Raw genomic sequence first — 18,204 nt, 5'->3', positions numbered from 1 at the left:
GTGAGTTTGTAGAAAATGGGAAAGAGTGGTGCCTTTGCCCTAACAACAAGAAAAGTCTAGATAAACTACAGAATCATAATTTTTCTTAAACCCATCCTAGAGCTGAGATTTTAGGATAGCCAGGTGGCCTGAAATCTGAGGAACAACAGATCCTTTAAGGACAGTAGATCAGTGAGGCTGCTGCTTTCTGATTTAGTTCTATATGCTCCAAGAGAGCATCAGGGAGTTCCTTAGGCAGAAAGCCATATAAATGTTAATTTGCCCCAGGCAAGGTCCCTTCTTTCAAAATTTGAGATTGCTCCAAATTTCTGTTTTTCAGCTCTGTTCAAAAGATAGTTAAAATTTTTTTTTCTTCAGAATTTATAATTGCTCCAAGTAGAAGACTTGGTTCAATGCGAGCAACCCCATCACTATTAGAAACTTGCAATTACATTTTTATCTTGATTTTTATCAAATAACTTTGTTAAACTTTCTTGCTAGCTTACAGACTTTTTAACATACATTTAATATTTAAAATATACAATGCATAATGTCTGAGAAGAACAATTATAGTCTCTCCTTTGTAATCTTTCTGTATGCCTTAGTTTTTTATTTCATTTTTATATTATATTGGTGAGAACCTCTGGAAAAAAACGTAAAAATAATCACTGAAAGCAGATGTTCTTGTCTTATTCCTGATCTTAAAAAAAAATTCCGCCCTCACCCACTGCCGACGACCTGTCTTGTCGCCTGCACGCCGTGCCACTGCCTCACAGAAAGGCTTTGATTGCCCGCAGTCCTTCGCCAGATTAGGCCAGTGTCCAGGGCCCTGGTTCCTCATCTCACTCGGGCTTATGCCAAAGATGTAACATCTGGTGCAGATGCCCGACCTTAAGGCTTCGAGGTGTAGACCTTTTAGCCGATGCTGTAACTGTTACTGTGGGGTCCAAGGGAAGGACAGTGATTACTGAGTTGGGGAAGTCCCAAAGTGACAAAAGATGGACTGTTGCAAAGTCCATTGACTTAAAAAATAAATATAAAAATGTTGGCGCTAAACTTGTTCAAGATGTTGCCAGTAACACAAACGGAGAGGCTGGGGATGGCACCACTACTGCTACTGTACTGGCACGCTCTATCTCCAAGGAAGGCTTCGAGAAGGTTAGCAAAGGTGCTAATCCAGTGGAAATCAGGAGAGGTGTGATGTTAGCTGTTGATGCTGTACTTGCTGAACTTAAGAAGCAGTCTAAACCTGTGACAACCGCGAAAGAGATCGCCCAGATTGCTACGATTTCTGCAAATGGAGACAAAGAAATTGGCAACATCATTTCTGATGCGATGAAAAAGGTTGGAAGAAAGGGTGTTATCACAGGAAAGGATGGGAAAACACTGAATGATGAACTAGAAATTATTGAAGGCATGAAGTTTGATAGAGGGTATATCTCTTCATACTTATTAATACAGCAAAAGGTCAGAAATGTGAATTCCAAGTTGCCTATGTTCTTTCGAGTGAAAAGAAAATTTCTAGTGTCCAGTCCATTGTTCCTGCTCTTGAAATTGCCAACGCTCACCGTAAGCCCTGGGTCATAATTGCTGAAGATGTGGATGGAGAAGCTCCAAGTATACTTGTTTTGAATAGGCTGAAAGTTGGTCTTCAGGCTGTAGCAGTCAAAGCTCCACGTTTTGGTGACAATAGAAAGAACCAGCTTAAAGACATGGCTATTGCTACTGGCGGTGCAGTATTGGGAGAAGGACTAACTCTAAATCTTGAAGATGTTCAGCCTCATGACTTAGGAAAAGTTGGAGAGGTCATTGTGACCAAAGGTGATGCCATGCTCTTGAAAGGATAAGGTGACAAGGCTCAAATTGAAAAGCATATTCAAGAAATCCTCGAGCAGTTGGATATCACAACTAGTGAAAATGGAAAGGAAAAAGTGAATGAACGTCTGGCAAAACTCTCAGATGGTGTTGCTGTGCTAAAGTTTGATGGGAAAAGTGACGTTGAAGTGAATGAAAAGAAAGACAGAATTACAGATGCACTTAATGCTACCCGAGCTGCTGTTGAAGAAGGCATTGTTTTGGGAGGGGGCTGTGTCCTGCTTCGGTGCCTTCCAGTCTTGGATTCAATAACTCCAGCTAACGAAGATCAAAAAACTGCTATAGAAATTATTTTAAAAACACTCAAAATTCCTGCAATGACCACTGCTAAGAATGCAGGTATTGAAGGATCACTGATAGTTGAGAACATTTTGCAGAGTTCTTCAGAAGTTGGTTATGATGCTATGCTTGGAGATTTTGTGAATATGGTGGAAAAAGGAATCATTGATCCAACTAAGGTTGTAAGAACTGCATTACTGGATGCTGCTGGAGTGGCCCCTCTGTTAACCACAGCAGAAGTTGTAGTCATAGAAATTCCTAAAGAAGAGAAGGATCCTGGAATGGGCAGAATGCGTGGAATGGGAAGTGCTGTGGGAGGTGGCATGTTCTAATTCCTAGAATAGGGCTTTACCATCATTAATGAGCTGTGAGAGGAAGCCCGAGGCAGCGTTCCTCACCAGTAACTTTAAGAGAGGTCTGTTGAAGGAGATGACTGAAGAAAAGGCTGTTTGATGTTTAAGAAAATCACTATAACCATCAGTTACTGGTTTCAGCTGACAACATAGAACGATTTACTGCTGTCATTGCCCATGCCTACTGATAATTTATTTTGTATTTTTGAATAAAGACACTGTTACATTCCTGGTAAATGAGTATAAGAGCCATGTACCAATGTACTGCTTTCAACTTAAGTCACTGAGGCATTTTTACTACTATTCTGATAAAATCAGGATTTTAGTGATTGCCATCAACAGATGAGAAGCTAAGAAGCAGCCTTTCTGTGGAGAGTAAGAATAATTGGGTTCAGAGTAGACCAATATCCAATTATGTAACAACCTTTGTGAAATAACAATTGTTTAAAGTTAAAAAAAATTCCAAGTTTTCACCATTAAATATTATGTATGCTGCAAAATGTGGTAGATACTATTTATAGTTATGCAAATTTCCTTCAATTCCTAGTTTGCTAACAGTTTGTTTATTATCACAAAGAGCGTACTGAATTTTATTAAATATTTGATCTTCATCTACTGTGATATTTATAAGATTTTTCTTCTTGAAATTATTGTCATAGAGTGTTATTATGTGGGTGGATGTATGGATTATCTAATGTTAAAGAAACCTTGTATTCCAGGGATAAATCCAGATTTGTGATGATATATATACAAACGTGTGTGTGTGTGTGTGTGTGTGTGTGTGTGTGTGTGTGTGTGTAGTAATGTGTTAATTCTGGATTCAACTGGCTATTTTTTTTTTTTTTTTTTTTTTGGCGGTACGCGGGCCTCTCACTGTTGCGGCCTCTCGCATTGTGGAGCACAGGCTCCGGACGCGCAGGCTTAGTGGCCCTGGCTCACGGGCCCAGCTGCTCCGCGGCATATGGGATCCTCCCAAACCAAGGCATGAACCCGTGTCCCCTGCATCCTCTCAACCACTGCGCCACCAGGGAAGCCCTCAACTGGCTATTTTTTAAAGAATTTTTATATTATAGTGAGCTAAGAGGCTTCAAGATGGCGGACGAATAAGACGCGGAGATCACCTTCCTCTCCACAAATACATCAGAAATACATCTACATGTGGAACAACTCCTACAGAACACCCACTGAACGCTGGCAGAAGACCTTAGACCTCCCAAAAGGTAAGAAACTCCCCACGTACCTGGGTAGGGCAAAAGAAAAAACAGCGACAAAACAATAGGGACGGTACCTGCGCCAGTGGGAGGGTGCGGTGAAGGAGGAAAGCTTTCCACACACTAGGAAGCCCCTTCGCGGGCGGGGACTGCAGGTGGCGGAGGGGGGAAGCTTCGGAGCCGCGGAGAAGAGCACAGCAACAGGGGTGCGGAGGGCAAAGCGGAGAGATTCCCGCACAGAGGGTCAGGGCCGACCAGCACTCACCAGCCCGAGAGGCTTGTCTGCTCACCCGCCGGAGCGGGCGGGGCTGGGAGCTGAGGCTCGGGCTTCGGTCGGAGCGCAGGGAGAGGACTGGGGTTGGCGGCGTGAACACAGCCTGCAGGGGGTTAGTGCACCACGGCTAGCCGGGAGGGAGTCTGGGAAAAAGTCTGGACCTGCCGAAGAGGCAAGAGACTTTTTCTTGCCTCTTTGTTTCCTGGTGCGCGAGGAGAGGGGATTAGAGCGCCGCTTAAAGGAGCTCCAGAGATGGGCGCGAGCCGCGGCTAAAAGCACGGACCCCAGAGACGGGCATGAGACGCTAAGGCTGCTGCTGCCGCCACCAAGAAGCCTGTGTGCAAGCACAGGTCACTGTCCACACCGCCCCTTATGGGAGCCAGTGCAGCCCACCACTGCCAGGGTCCCGTGATCCAGGGACAACTTCCCCAGAAGAACGCACGGTGCGCCTCAGGCTGGTGCAACGTCATGCCGGCCTCTGCTGCCGCACGCTCGCCCCGCACTTCGTACCCCTCCCTCTCCCCGGCCTGAGTGAGCCAGAGCCCCAAAGCAGCTGCTCCTTTAACCCCGTCCTGTCCGAGCGAAGAACAGACGCCCTCAGGCGACCTACACGCAGAGGCCTGGCCAAATCCAAAGCTGAAACCCGGGAGCTGTGCGAACAAAGAAGAGAAAGGGAAATCTCTCCCAGCAGCCTCAGGGGCAGCGGATTAAATCTCCACAATCAACTTGATGTACCCTGCATCTGTGGAATACCTGAACAGACAACAAATCATCCCAAATTGAGGTGGACTTTGGGAGCAAATATATATATTTTCCCTTTTTCTCTTTTTGTGAGTGTGTATGTGTATGCTTCTGTGTGTGATTTTGTCTGTATAGCTTTGCTTATACCATTTGTCCTAGGGTTCGGTCCATCCATTTTTTTTTTTAACTTAAAAATTTTTTTTCTTAATGATTATTTTTTTTAATAACTTTATTTTACTTTCTTTTCTTTCTCTATTTCTCTGTTTCTCTCTCCCTCTTTCTTTCTTTTCTTTTGATTTTTTTTCTCCCTTTTATTCTGAGCTGTGTGGATGAAAGGCTCTTGGTGCTCCAGCCAGGTGTCAGGGCTGTGCCTCTGAGGTGGGAGAGCCAAGTTCAGGACACTGGTCCACAAGTACCTCCCAGCTCCATGTAATATCAAACAGTGAAAATCTGCCACAGATCTCCATCTCAACGCCAAGACCCAGCTTCACTCAGTGACCAGCAAGCTACAGTGCTGGACACCCTATGCCAAACAACTAGCAAGACAGGAATACAACCCCATCCATTAGCATAGAGGCTGTCTAAAATCATAATAAGGCCACAGACACCCCAAAACACACAACCAGATGTGGACCTGCCCACCAGAAAGACAAGATCCAGCCTTATACACCAGAACGCAGGCACTAGTCCCCTCCACCAGGAAGCCTACACAACCCACTGAACCAACCTTAGCCACTGGGGACAGACACTAAAAACAATGGGAACTACAAACCTGTAGCCTTCGAAAAGGAGACCCCAAACACAGTAAGATAAGCAAAATGAAAAGACAGAAAAACACACAGCAGATGAAGGATCAAGGTAAAACCCCACCAGACCTAACAAATGAAGAGGAAATAGGCAGTCTACCTGAAAAAGAATTCAGAATAATGATAGTAAAGATCCAAAATCTTGGAAATAGAATAGAGAAAATAAAAGAAACGTTTAACAAGGACCTAGAAGAGCTAAAGAGCAAACAAACAGTGATGAACAACACAATAAATGAAATTAAAAATTCTCTAGAAGGGATCAATAGAAGAATAACTGAGGCAGAAGAACAGATAAGTGACCTGGAAGATAAAAGAGTGGAAATAACTACTGCAGAGCAGAATAAAGAAAAAAGAATGAAAAGAACTGAGGACAGTCTCAGAGACCTCTGGGACAACATTAAATGCACCAACATTTGAATTATAGGGGTCCCAGAAGAAGAAGAGAAAAAGAAAGGCACTGAGAAAATATTTGAAGAGATTATAGCTGAAAACTTCCCTAATATGGGAAAGGAAATAGTTAATCAAGTCCGAGAAGCACAGAGTCCCATACAGGATAAATCCAAGAAGAAACACACCAAGAAACATATTAATCAAACTATCAAAAATTAAATACAATGAAAAAATACTAAAAGCAGCAAGGGAAGAACAACAAATAACACACAAGGGAATCCCCATAAGGTTAACAGCTGATCTTTCAGCAGAAACTCTGCAAGCCAGAAGGGAGTGGCAGGACATATTTAAAGTGATGAAGGACAAGAATCTACAAATAAGATTACTCTACCCAGCAAGGATCTCATTCAGATTTGATGGAGAAATTAAAACCATTACGGACAAGAAAAAGCTAAGAGAATTCAGCACCACCAAACCAGCATTACAACAAATACTAAAGGAACTTCTCTAGGCAGGAAACACAAGAGAAGGAAAAGACCTACAATAACAAACCCAAAACAATTAAGAAAATGGGAATAGGAACATACATATCGATAATTACCTTCAGTTTAAATGGATTAAATGCTCCCAGCAAAAGACACAGAATGGCTGAAGGGATACAAAAACAAGACCCGTATATATGCTGTCTACAAGAGATCCACTTCAGATCTAGGGACACATACAGACTGAAAGTGAGGGGATGGAAGAAGAAGTCTGTGATACAGAGTGAAGTAAGTCAGAAAGAGAAAAACAAATACTGTATGCTAACACATATATATGTAATCTAAGGAAACAAAAAGGTCATGAAGAACCTAGGGCAAGACGGGAATAATGACACAGACCTACTAGAGAATGGACTTGAGGATACGGGGAGGGGGAAGGGTAAGCTGGGAGAAAGTTAGAGAGTGGCATGGACATATATACAGTACCAAACGTAAAATAGATAGCTAGTGGGAAGCAGCCGCATAGCACAGGGAGATCAGGTCAGTGCTTTGTGACCACCTAGATCGGTGGGATAGGGAGGGTGGAAAGGAGGGAGACGCAAGAGGGAAGAGATATGGGAACATATGTATATGTATAACTGATTCACTTTGTTATAAAGCAGAAACTAACACACCATTGTAAAGCAATTATACTCCAATAAGTATGTTAAAAAAAAAGTTAACATGAAAAAAGAAGAATAATGAGCTAAGATATAATTTTATTTTTTATTATTTTTTTTTGTTTTGGTATCAAAATTATTACAGTCTCATAAAATTAATTGGGAATTTTTTCCATTCCTTTTATTATATGGAACAGAGTACATAGAGTAAAGATTTCCTGTTATGTAATTTTTGAAAGAACTCCACTGTAAAATCATGTGACTAGTGTTTCATTTGTAGATTTTTAACTACTCTTTCAATTACTTTAATTTTAATAGGCCTATTCTCCTATAGATCTGTTTTCTTTAGACAAATTTGGTAAGATACTTTTTTTTTCTAGAAATTTGTCCATTTTGTGTAAATTTGCAGTATACTGGCATAAAAATATATTACTAAATCTCCTGTATGTATAGTTCTTTCTTTTTAAAATGTGTAATATTTTTAAATTGTGCCTTTTCTGGTTTTGGTTTGTTTGTTTTTTTTTTTTTTGCTTTATCTTGTTGTGAACAATGGCTTTCCCCATTCTTTTTTTCTCCCTCTATAATGCCTAAGTAGATATATGCTGTTCCTTTCATTTTATGTTTCATGTCACCTTTTCCTCTTTCCTGTTTCTTTTTCCTCAGGGGTTATATTCTGAGTAATTTCTCCAGTATATATTCAACTTCGTTAGGTTCTTTCCAATCTGTTTTTTTTTTTTTAACATCTTTATTGGAGTATAATTGCTTTACAATGTTGTTAGTTTCTGCTGTATAACAAAGTGAATCAGCTATATGTACACATATATTCCCATATCCCCTCCCTCTTGCGCCTCCCTCCCACCCTCCCTCTCCCACCCTCCCTCTCCCACCCCTCTAGGTAGTCACAAAGCACCCAGCTGTTCTCCCCGTGCTATGCAGCTGCTTCCCACTAGCTATTTATTTTACATTTGGTAGTGTATATATGTCAATGCTACTTTCTTACCTCATCCCAGCTTACCCTTCCCCTCCCCGTGTCCTCAAGTCCATTCTCTACATCTGTGTCTTTATTCCCGTCCTGTGCCTAGGTTCTTCAGAACCATTTTTTTTTTTTTTAGATTCCATATATATGTGTTAGCATACAGTATTTGTTTTTCTCTTTCTGACTTACTTCACTCTGTATCACAGACTCTAGGTCCATCCACCTCACTTCAAATAGCTTAATTTCGTTTCTTTTTATGGTTGAGTAGTATTCCATTGTTATATATGTGCCACATATTCTTTATCCATTTATCTGTTGATGGACACTTAGGTTGCTTCCATGTCCTGGCTATTGTAAACAGAGCTGCAATGGATATTGTGGTACATGATTCTTTTTGAATTATGGTTTTCTCAGGGTATGTGCCCAGTAGTGGGATTGCTGGGTCATATGGTAGTTCTATTTTTAGTTTTTTAAGGAATCTCCATACTGTTCTCTGTAGTGGCTGTATCAATTTACATTTCCACCAACAGTACAAGAGGGTTCCCTTTTCTCCACACCCTCTCCAGCATTTATCCAATCTGTTTTTTAACCTCATCCTTGCCTCTACGTTTTTTATCACCCATTACATTTTTCATTTCTCACATTAATATTTGTTTATTTTTCCAAACTGCTTGGTCTTTTTGGATAATATCTTATGTGTTTCCCATGTGTTTAGTTTCTTCTATCTTTTCTCTAATTTTAAACATGACTATATGACATACCTGATAAGTTTTTCACCTGAAAGTTTTAGGAGTATATATCTGTCATTTGTTTGGTTTTTGTTGACCTTAGCTCATTATGGATTTTTTTTTCATATTTTATAATTTTGAGCCAGGAAATCCTGTTCAAGTGACTTTACCTGTTAGAATCCTCAAAGGATTGCCTGCTATTTTCTCTTTAGAGAGTAGTTTTGGGTATACATCTGCCAGGCTTAGCCATTACCACTTTGAGAAATACTTTTTTTTAAAAAAATTATTTTATTGAAGGATAGTTGATTTACAATGTTGTGTTAGTTTCTGGTGTACACTGAAGTGATTAAGTTATGCATATATATATTCTTTCCTATTATGGTTTATTACAGTATATTGGATATAATTCCCTGTGCTATACAATAGGACCTTGTTTATCCATTCTATATATAATAGTTTGCATCTGCTAATTGGGGAAATACTTTTTATATTAATTTTCCAGACCATGAAAACCACATAAATTTAAATCCTTAAACTTATTAAAGCAGGCCTATGCAAACAGTGTTTCAGGGGAGGTGTTTTGTTTTCATTTGGTTTTTTTACCCAGAGCCAAGGATGATACAAAGTTCCTTTGTCATATCCATTTTCAAGTGGAGGGATTTTAATGAAGGTCACACGTTCACAGTAGATGATGTCCTTCGAGGGTTGTGATTGCGTGAGTCATCTTCATTCCAACTTATCAACTCACAGGTGCCCAGGGCTTCATGTGGCCCTTAAAGGCCAAGCCTCTTGATTACTCAGCCTAGCAAAACTTTCAGGGCTGTCAGATTGCCAGTGCCTGATTGTTCCGTTGGGTTTCAGTTTCTCCTACTTTAGGAGATAGTAGAGGTTTCCTTTAGTTACTTCTGAACTCAAACGTTTATCTTAAAGAAGTTTATCCTGGACTTTGACAGACTTACCTCAGGAGGGTAAATGCACAAAATTTTTGAAAAGTTGACCTGAAAACTCTTCAGTGCAAAGCCATAGTTTAGGTTTTTCAGTAACTAATGATCACACCTGAGAAATATAAAGTATTGCCCAGTTGAGAAAATGGCTTAATATATTAAACTAAACTATACTAAACAAACTATTGTTTTTATTTTAAAATAATATAAATAATATAATTTATGAAGAAATTATACTGTTCAAAATTATTGAGGACTTCAGACCTTTTATTTTTGTGGGTTATAGCTATCATTATTTACTATGTTATAAATCAAAACTAAGAACTTAGAAGTTTTTTGTTTATGAATTTATCAATAAAACAGTCACAATAAATCCATTATATTTTAACATAAATGAGATATTTTTATAAAAACTGTATTTTCCAAAACAAAAAATAATGAGAACAGAGGCATTGTTTTATATTTTTGCATACCCTCTTAAGGTCTGGCTTAATATGAAAGAGCTGGGTTCTCATATGTTTCTACGTTCAGTGTGTTGCGATATTTGGTTGAAATATATGAAGAAAGTCCAGTCTCAGAGACGTGTAGTTAGAAGAGGGAGGAGTGTTTTAGTAACTTTTTCAGATCATTATACATATTCTTCTTTGATTCAACATCTATCTAGCCTGCTAAATTCAAAGAGGCATGACCAAGCACTTGGCTACATACTTGGAATAGTGTGGAGTGAGGGAAATAGAGATAGAATACCATTGTACTGTGTGTCCTTACTGTCCTATGGTTATAGACACAACAGGTATTGCATACATTTCTAAAGCTCTGTCCTCACCTTAAAGCTTCCTCTTGTCTGCTTTCCCCAACTTTTCTCCCCCTGAGAATTGCCAAAACATCAAATAGCTAGGGTTAAAGAAAACTAGAGAAAAGAGAAGATGCAGTATGGCTAGAACACTGGCGATGGAAGAAACTATGGATAGGAGAAATGATGGAGTGACAGAAAGAGGCCCAGAACACATTGTTGTGGAACAGAAAATAAAGCATAGTGGGAAGACAACAGAGAAGGGAAGCAAGGAGCAGGGTGGTAGAGAAACAAGATAGGAGACAGCACAGATGCCCAAAGGACAGGGGAGGACTGAGGCACCTATAAGGAGATATTTTTTTCTTTAATTTATCATAAAGAGAGTTACTTTTACAGAACAGTAAGACCAATAAGATAAGAAAATAGCATGGTATATACAGCCTAATATTTTGTTCATAAATGAGGCCCCAGGAGACTGTGGTGGTCATCCACGGCTGTCCTCACTCCAGAGATTAAGGAACTGCCAGTAAAAATCTCTCTGTCCCCGTTTTTCCTTAGAAAGAAAGTCATTGTGACCATTACCCAACGTGGTATCAAAAACCTTTCAGAATGTTTTCCATTTTCTTAGATTGTTCTCTCAGTATACAATAGTAATTTACTTCCCCGTTGTGCAAAATAACTCTTTTTTTCATTTTATATGTTTTCTTATTTCACATTTCAAAGATTTCCATCTCGTGTCAGTCTGTCATTTCTGCAGGTTGAAAAATTTTATGTTTGAATACCAACCTAATTAAACAGTTCTGCCACCCCCTTAATGGTCTCGGATTCCTGTTGTTGGGCTTCATTTCTATTGTCTTTGTTTATGACTTTGTGCAATATCCAGACAATTATTTCACTCTTTTATTTTCTTTTAAGAATACCAGCTTTTGAATATTTTCCCCTGAGATGTCACAGTGAACCAGTCTCCAGAAAAGGGTATATAATAATTGCCTAGTTCTTTATCTGCATTGTTGCTGGCTTTGAATTTGCCATTCCATGAGTAAAGTCTGGATTCTCCTTCTATAAGTCACGTTCTATCTGGATTTTGTTATATAGAAACTTATTTGCCTTTATTATGCCCTCTCATACGAAAAGAGAGCTCTGTAGTTTATCTCTTTTACCTTAGAATTTCACCGCAATAAAAAAGTTTACACCATTTATAAACTTGGAGATTTGACTGTGGACTGCTTCCTCCTAATTATCTTTAAAAGTATCAAAGAAAACTACAGTGATGAGTTAGTTATCATTATCCTGTAATTCCTGTTCAAGTCCACTGTAAAAATCTGGTTCTCATCGCTTGATGACTCAATGCATTTCAATAGTGTTTGATATAGAAAATATCTGAAAATCTAAATAGATTTTAAAGCTTCTGGATCTCTTTTTACTCAAGTTATCCCAAATAAGCACCAGTTCTCTTAAAGAAACCATGTTAGCTTTTGTATATACATATATCCTTATATTTTCAATGTTCCAAACCTTTATTTTAAATTCTAAAACCTCTGTGAAATGGAAGAAAGAGTTAGTAATTGGTAGTTCTCAGTACTCCCTCTGAAACCCTGTTATAAATGATTATCATGTTGGAAAAATCACCAGCTGTCTTGTGTAAAAGCTTGAACATTCTGGGAAATATTCCACAATTGCACACCTTAAATTTTTTCAATCTTATATGTCAGTGACAAACTGACATATATTTATTTTTATGTTTTCTTAGTGATTTGGTGTAGAATAACCTATAGTTTTACTTTTATACAATTTAGAAATTCCAAAATATCAATTTCTAAAACAATTTGGGAGTGAGAAACTCCCTAAACACTTCCCCACTAAAGACCCAGACAATCAGTTTATTATTCTCTCATTGTTCTTTCTTTTTGAATCCGAAATTCTCCTTTTACACCATGATCCTCCAGCTGTTGGATTTCTTAACTAAATTTCTCTTGATTACAATTATCATTAGTTTAGAAACTCCTATAACAGACTCTAAAATATGTTTTGTCCCATCTTGTTTGTAACTGTGAATATTCAGTTAAATATGGAAGTAAAATTATCCTATGAAACTACCATGATAGAAGAAACAATGGTTTAGACATCAGAGTCAGGATAGGGATCGCAGACACCCATCCCCACTTCCCCACCATACAGATGCTGGCTCTCATCAGTCTACAATTTCTTCTCAGACAGTAGCTTCATAGAACAATTTCATGTCTAAATCACCAATGGGGAATGTTCTCCCTAACACAATGTAGGGAGAACTCCCAACTTTCTAGAGAAGTTTTGAATACAGAAGAGGAGAAAATCCAAGAAGAGTTAAAGCAGAGGTTTTCAAAGTGTGGTCCACAGGTCAGCAGCGGTGGCAGCAGCATCTGGGAACTAGTTGAAAAATAAATTTTTGGTCCCCCTCCCCCAGGCCTACTGAAGCAGATAGTCTGCAAATGGGAATCCAGAAATCTGTGTTTTAATCTTCAAGTGATTCTAATGCCCACTAGGGTTTAAAAAACCTCTACATTAGAGACTTGGGTCCATTTATCAAAGGGCAGGTAATGTCCAGGAGCAGTGCTTCTCAAACATGATGTGTTTAGGAATTAATTGTAGGTCTCTGGTGAGACTAAAGAATCTACATTTCTAAGAAGTTCCCAGGTAATGTTGCTGCTACTGCTGCAGTTCTGCAGACTACATGTGATTGCAAGGCCACTGGTAAAATCTAGGGAGAGACCTTGTAAGGAGGTGCCAAGAAAAACAGGCTAAATGGAGTGACCTTGATGAGTCTGGCCCAACGCTGAGCGAGATTGACTAAACTTGACTTTGTTAGGAATCTTGATAGCATCACAAAGCAAGGCCTTATCCTGAATCCAGGATTTTAGAAAGGTGATCTGGCATGAAAGGTCAGTGAATAAGGAAAAGAGAGCGTAAAGTTTTAAACTTATGCCAGGTTACGTTGTATAGTTTGACACTGCATGATGTGCTATATCTCAATTCTCTATAGTAATTTTTGGAAGAAAGAGATATACATTTGAACTTTCCAGAAGCCTTATTAAATAGACACAGTGGGGAAAACTGTACTTATAAAGGACAGGAAGCAGGGGCAGTTCATGTCGGTGGAACCCAGCTTAGAAAGCCTACAGTTTGGGAACTGCTGTGTGACCTTGGGCAAGTAACTGAATGTCCTCTAATGATGTATGAACTGAATGTTCTTACATCTAAAATGTGATTAAAAATAAAATCTATCTTACAAAAGTTTTGTGAAGCTTAAATAAGTGAAGATGTTCAAGGCACTCAAGAGTGCCTGGTACGTAATAAAACTCAATAAACTCTTTCTTCTTCATTCTGTGTATCCTTGTCTTCACTTTAAAATTTTCATTGTTGTTATTACATCAGCCACATTCAGGATAAAAAAAACTTAGGTGGTGGGGGAAAAAATAAAGGTGGTTGAGAAAGGGCTCTTTGAGAAAAGGGGAGCATTGAGCAAAATAAGAAATCCCTATGTCAAATATTTTTATAAAAGGAAATGGAAAATCTCTTTATCTTATGACTAGTCCCAAAAGATATATAGTGAATGAAAAGCTATCGTTATTAGAGTTACCTTCAAAAATATAAAGGGAGTAATGTTTTAATGAGGTATAAGAGAAATAGCAAGTTAACGTTAGTTCACTTTCTTTTGCTTTTCTGAGGTCACTCAGAGGTCAGAGTTCCTGTCCAATTCATCTTTTGACATGGTGAGGTACTGAAGAAAATGGAGAGTTTCTTTGGGGAGCATATCTCTGGGTTTTCTTTTTTCTTCTTTTCATTCTTTCAAGAAAAGTCATCAATATATAGGTCTACTGCAGGAAAGAATTGGTAAAATCATTTCTGCAATCATCACTGAGAATAAGAGACTAGGGTTTTGGGGTAAGAGACAGAGAAAGAGAGTTTCTCCATGATTATTTGTTTAGTATTTGATTGATTTTATTCCTGAGAACACAGATTTATTAGCACAAAATAAAACAGGACTTTTTTGTTTTTGTTTATTGATCTTAGCTTATTTGTTCTGTTCAAAAAACACTTATAGTCTGAAAATGACAAGGTAATTTAAAATACCTCAATGCATATACATGTGGCTCTAGTCTCTCTCTCTCTCTCCCTTCTCTCTGTCTCTGTGTTACACACACACAAAATATATTATTGATGATTCTTGGCAGTAATTTTGATTTGCATAAAATTTCAGGTGTTTTCAACACACTGCACATTCAAAATCTCAATAAAATGAAATAAATCCTTGAAAAAACAAATTAGTTGGAATTTTTCAGGCTTTACTAAGTTCTCCCCCAAATAGGTCTTTAAAAATGATATTTACTACTTAATGTCTTTAAGAAATGTACCTGTTTGATGCATTATTAGGAAGAATTTCCTCACAGTCCTCAATGAAAGCAGTGTGAGAGAACAATGTACATAAGTCTCTTACCCAAGCAGAACTGTTGTCTTACCCAGTGGTTCAAACAGCCAGTAGTATTTAACTTATGTGGTTCATATATCAATAAAACAAATAAATGGCCCTCTCAAAAGTTATATCCTGCATTATATAAATATTCCTTTTTAGTACATTGTAACCTGCCTAGCCACAAATTATTACAGCCTTTTAGCCACAGTGTAAAGTACTCTCCTTACTGAGGCCTAAACATTTTCATTGATTTTCCTCACATCATAGTGAAATAGTCTGTGCCAATAAATTAGCCATATTTAATTAATGTCCCCAAGGCGTCTTATTATCAGTGTCTAACATAGCCAACAACAGTAAATGCAATGGATCTTCCTAAATGAATTAATTATTTTGTACTTCAAAAGTTATATGAAGGCAGTGATGAAAGACTCTGCTCTGATAGATCCACAGTTACCCAGCTGATGTGCAAAGTTCCCACAAATTTGGCAGAGAAATTTTGAGACACTCATAGCAACCTGGCTGTGTGAAGCAGGCTGGATTCTGCCTCCTGCCAGTCATGGTACAGTGTAAGCAGAAGAGAGCCCACAAGGCTCAAACCCAAGAAACTGTGGTCTGTTTTTCTTTCCGAGGGGGGGGCTGATGAGAGTGAAAGTATTCAGGAGATCCTCCAAGTGCCTAATAATGTAGTCTGATGACAAAAACAAAACAAACCAAAAAAACAAAAGCAAAAAACAAAAAGAAAAACCAAAGAAAAACTAAAGACACACACATAAAACCCTTCCTAGAGTGTTGACCTTTTTGCAACTCACTTTAAAAAAAAAAAATTCAGTTTACTTTTGGAGATAAATATACAAACTTCCTCCCATTCTGAGAGAAGGTACAAAGTGAAGCCCTTTACCATCTCTTCCTTTGGTAATTAACAAATATGGTTTGAACTCAGAATATAGGGGGAAAAAGGAGTACAACTTGTCCTTAGAACTGATCTTTGAATTATAAACTCTTTTGTTCAGACCTGATATAGATGACTTTCAATTTTCAAATAAATAAGGTGCTAATTAGAGTAATAACACCATTCTAGAATAGCAAGAACACATGCAATTTTATATACTTAAGGCAGTATCAAATGACCCATGCCTTTAAGAAATCACTGAAAATAGAATTAATGTATGGTTATTAAATCACCAGGTTCAGTTTGGTCCCAAGTCTTCAACCCTAATACCTACTCACAGGCTGAGGCTCAGTCCTAGTTCCCCAGACTCTACTCAACAACGACGTCTGTTACTCATCACCACGATAACCTGCTTATGTCATACTCCAGTTCAGAAAATGGGGCTTTTGACTGGTTCCTGAGTCTCATATTTGCATAATACTTCTCACCTACCAACTGTACAAGACAGATGCCACTAGGGGTTGTAAAATGTCTTTAGACTGTCACTAGCCTCAAGGATGGATTCATTTTTTTCCTTCATTTGTCTTCTAAGATGTCCCTCACTTTCCAGCAGCCTCAGGAATGCACTTACAAGTTTTTCACTATATTTTGCCCATAACTTTTAGGTGTTTTGTGATAGATGAAACTATGGCAGGCAAACGTGTTAGCGTGTAAGGAGATTGGAAAATCTGAGAGCCTTCACAGTTCTTAATAGTACATATATATATTTTAAATGACTATTTGTTTTAACCTCTTTTTTTTTTTTTTTAAATTACCTGAGCAGCTAGTGCTGCTCCTAATCTTATCAAATAAGTGTGCCTTCATGGTACTCACTATGGTGGTTTGAGGCCTTTTTTTACCCCTTTTCTATTTTTAAAAAAACTGATTCACTTTGTTATAAAGCAGAAACTAACACACCATTGTAAAGCAATTATACCCCAATAAAGATGTTAAAAAAAATAGATTAAATTTTTGCTGGCTTCTGCTTCTGAACCATAAACTCAGGTTATTGTTTAATTATAACAATTATGATATTATTGCAAATAAAGCCTACTTCCTAAAAAAAAAAAAAAAAAATTCCTTCCTCTAGTAGGAGTGAGAAGGCATTCAGAGTACTTCAAGTGTTTCAGTAATGCTCCTCTCCACTGATCCCCAATTCGATGTTATACCTTTAGGCTATAAGATAGCTCATTTAGTTGTTTACTAGTTCCTTTGTGACAACTTCTACTCACTTTTCCATTCCAAAACCCCCAACTTCAAATACTTTTCCAAAATGAGTTATAAAAACAAACATTGTTGACTGCCCACACTCATGCTAATTTATCTTCTTTGGTATTAAATGTAGGTATTTATAGATGCTGTTTATGAAGTTGAGGAAGTTCCCCTCTAGTTGTAGTTTGCTGAGAGTTTTGATCACGAATGGATGTTAGATTTTGTCAAATGCTTTTCTTCATCTGTTGATATGATCATACGGTTTTCCTTCATTAGCCTATGGACGGATGGATTACATTAATTGATTATTGCATGTTGAACCAGCTTGCATACCTGGAATAAATCCCACTCGGTTATGGTGTATAGTTTTTTATATATATTGTTAGGTTCAATTTGCTGATATTTTGATGAGAATTTTTGCGTATGTGTTCATGTGAGATATTGATTGTATTCTTTGTCTTGTAATATCTTTGTCTTTTTGGGGTATTGAAGCAATCCTGGCCTCATGGCATGAATTAGGAAGTATTTTCTCTGCTTATAGGCTCTGAAAGAAATTGTAAAAAGTTGATGTAATTTCATCTTTAAATGTTTGGTAGAATTCACTATTGAACTGAACTGGCCCTGGAACTTTTTGTTTTGGAAGGTTATTAATTGTTGATTCCATTTCTTTAATAGATATAGGACGCTCAGATTGTTTCTTCTTGTATGAGTTTTGGCAAACTGTATCTTTCAACGATTGATCCATTTCTGCTAGGTTATCAAATTTGGGGTCATAGAGTGGTTCATAGTAGTCTTTTATTATCCCTTTAATGTCCACTAAGCTCGTAGTGATTTCCCCACTTTTATATCTGATACTAAAGATGCCAGAAGATTCCTCAGCTGAAGATCTAAGTTGTCCAGCTACATTTCTGACACTAGTAATTTGTGTCTTCTTTCTCTTTTTCTTAATTAGCTTGGCTAGAGTCTTATCAATTTTATTGATCTTTTCAAAAAATGCATTTTTTGTTTTGTTGATGATCTCTACTGATTTCCTGTTTTTGAGTTCATTGATTTCTGCTTTCATTTTTATTACATCTTTTCTTCTGCTTACTTTGGATTTAATTTGCTCTTCTTTTTCTAGTGTC

The 18,204-nt window shown here is 38.0% G+C and overlaps 1 pseudogene; it reads left to right on the top strand.

Moving 5' to 3' along the window:
- The first annotated feature begins 766 nt into the window (after positions 1-766).
- LOC116754006 lies at positions 767-2,466 on the top strand (annotated as a pseudogene).
- Positions 2,467-18,204: the final 15,738 nt, after the last annotated feature.

The sequence above is a fragment of the Phocoena sinus genome, chromosome 5 (genome assembly GCF_008692025.1).
Source record: "Phocoena sinus isolate mPhoSin1 chromosome 5, mPhoSin1.pri, whole genome shotgun sequence".
Taxonomy (NCBI): Eukaryota; Metazoa; Chordata; class Mammalia; order Artiodactyla; family Phocoenidae; genus Phocoena; species Phocoena sinus.
The sequence above is the reverse complement of the archived record's forward strand: the minus strand, read 5'-3'. Positions and strand labels throughout refer to the sequence as shown.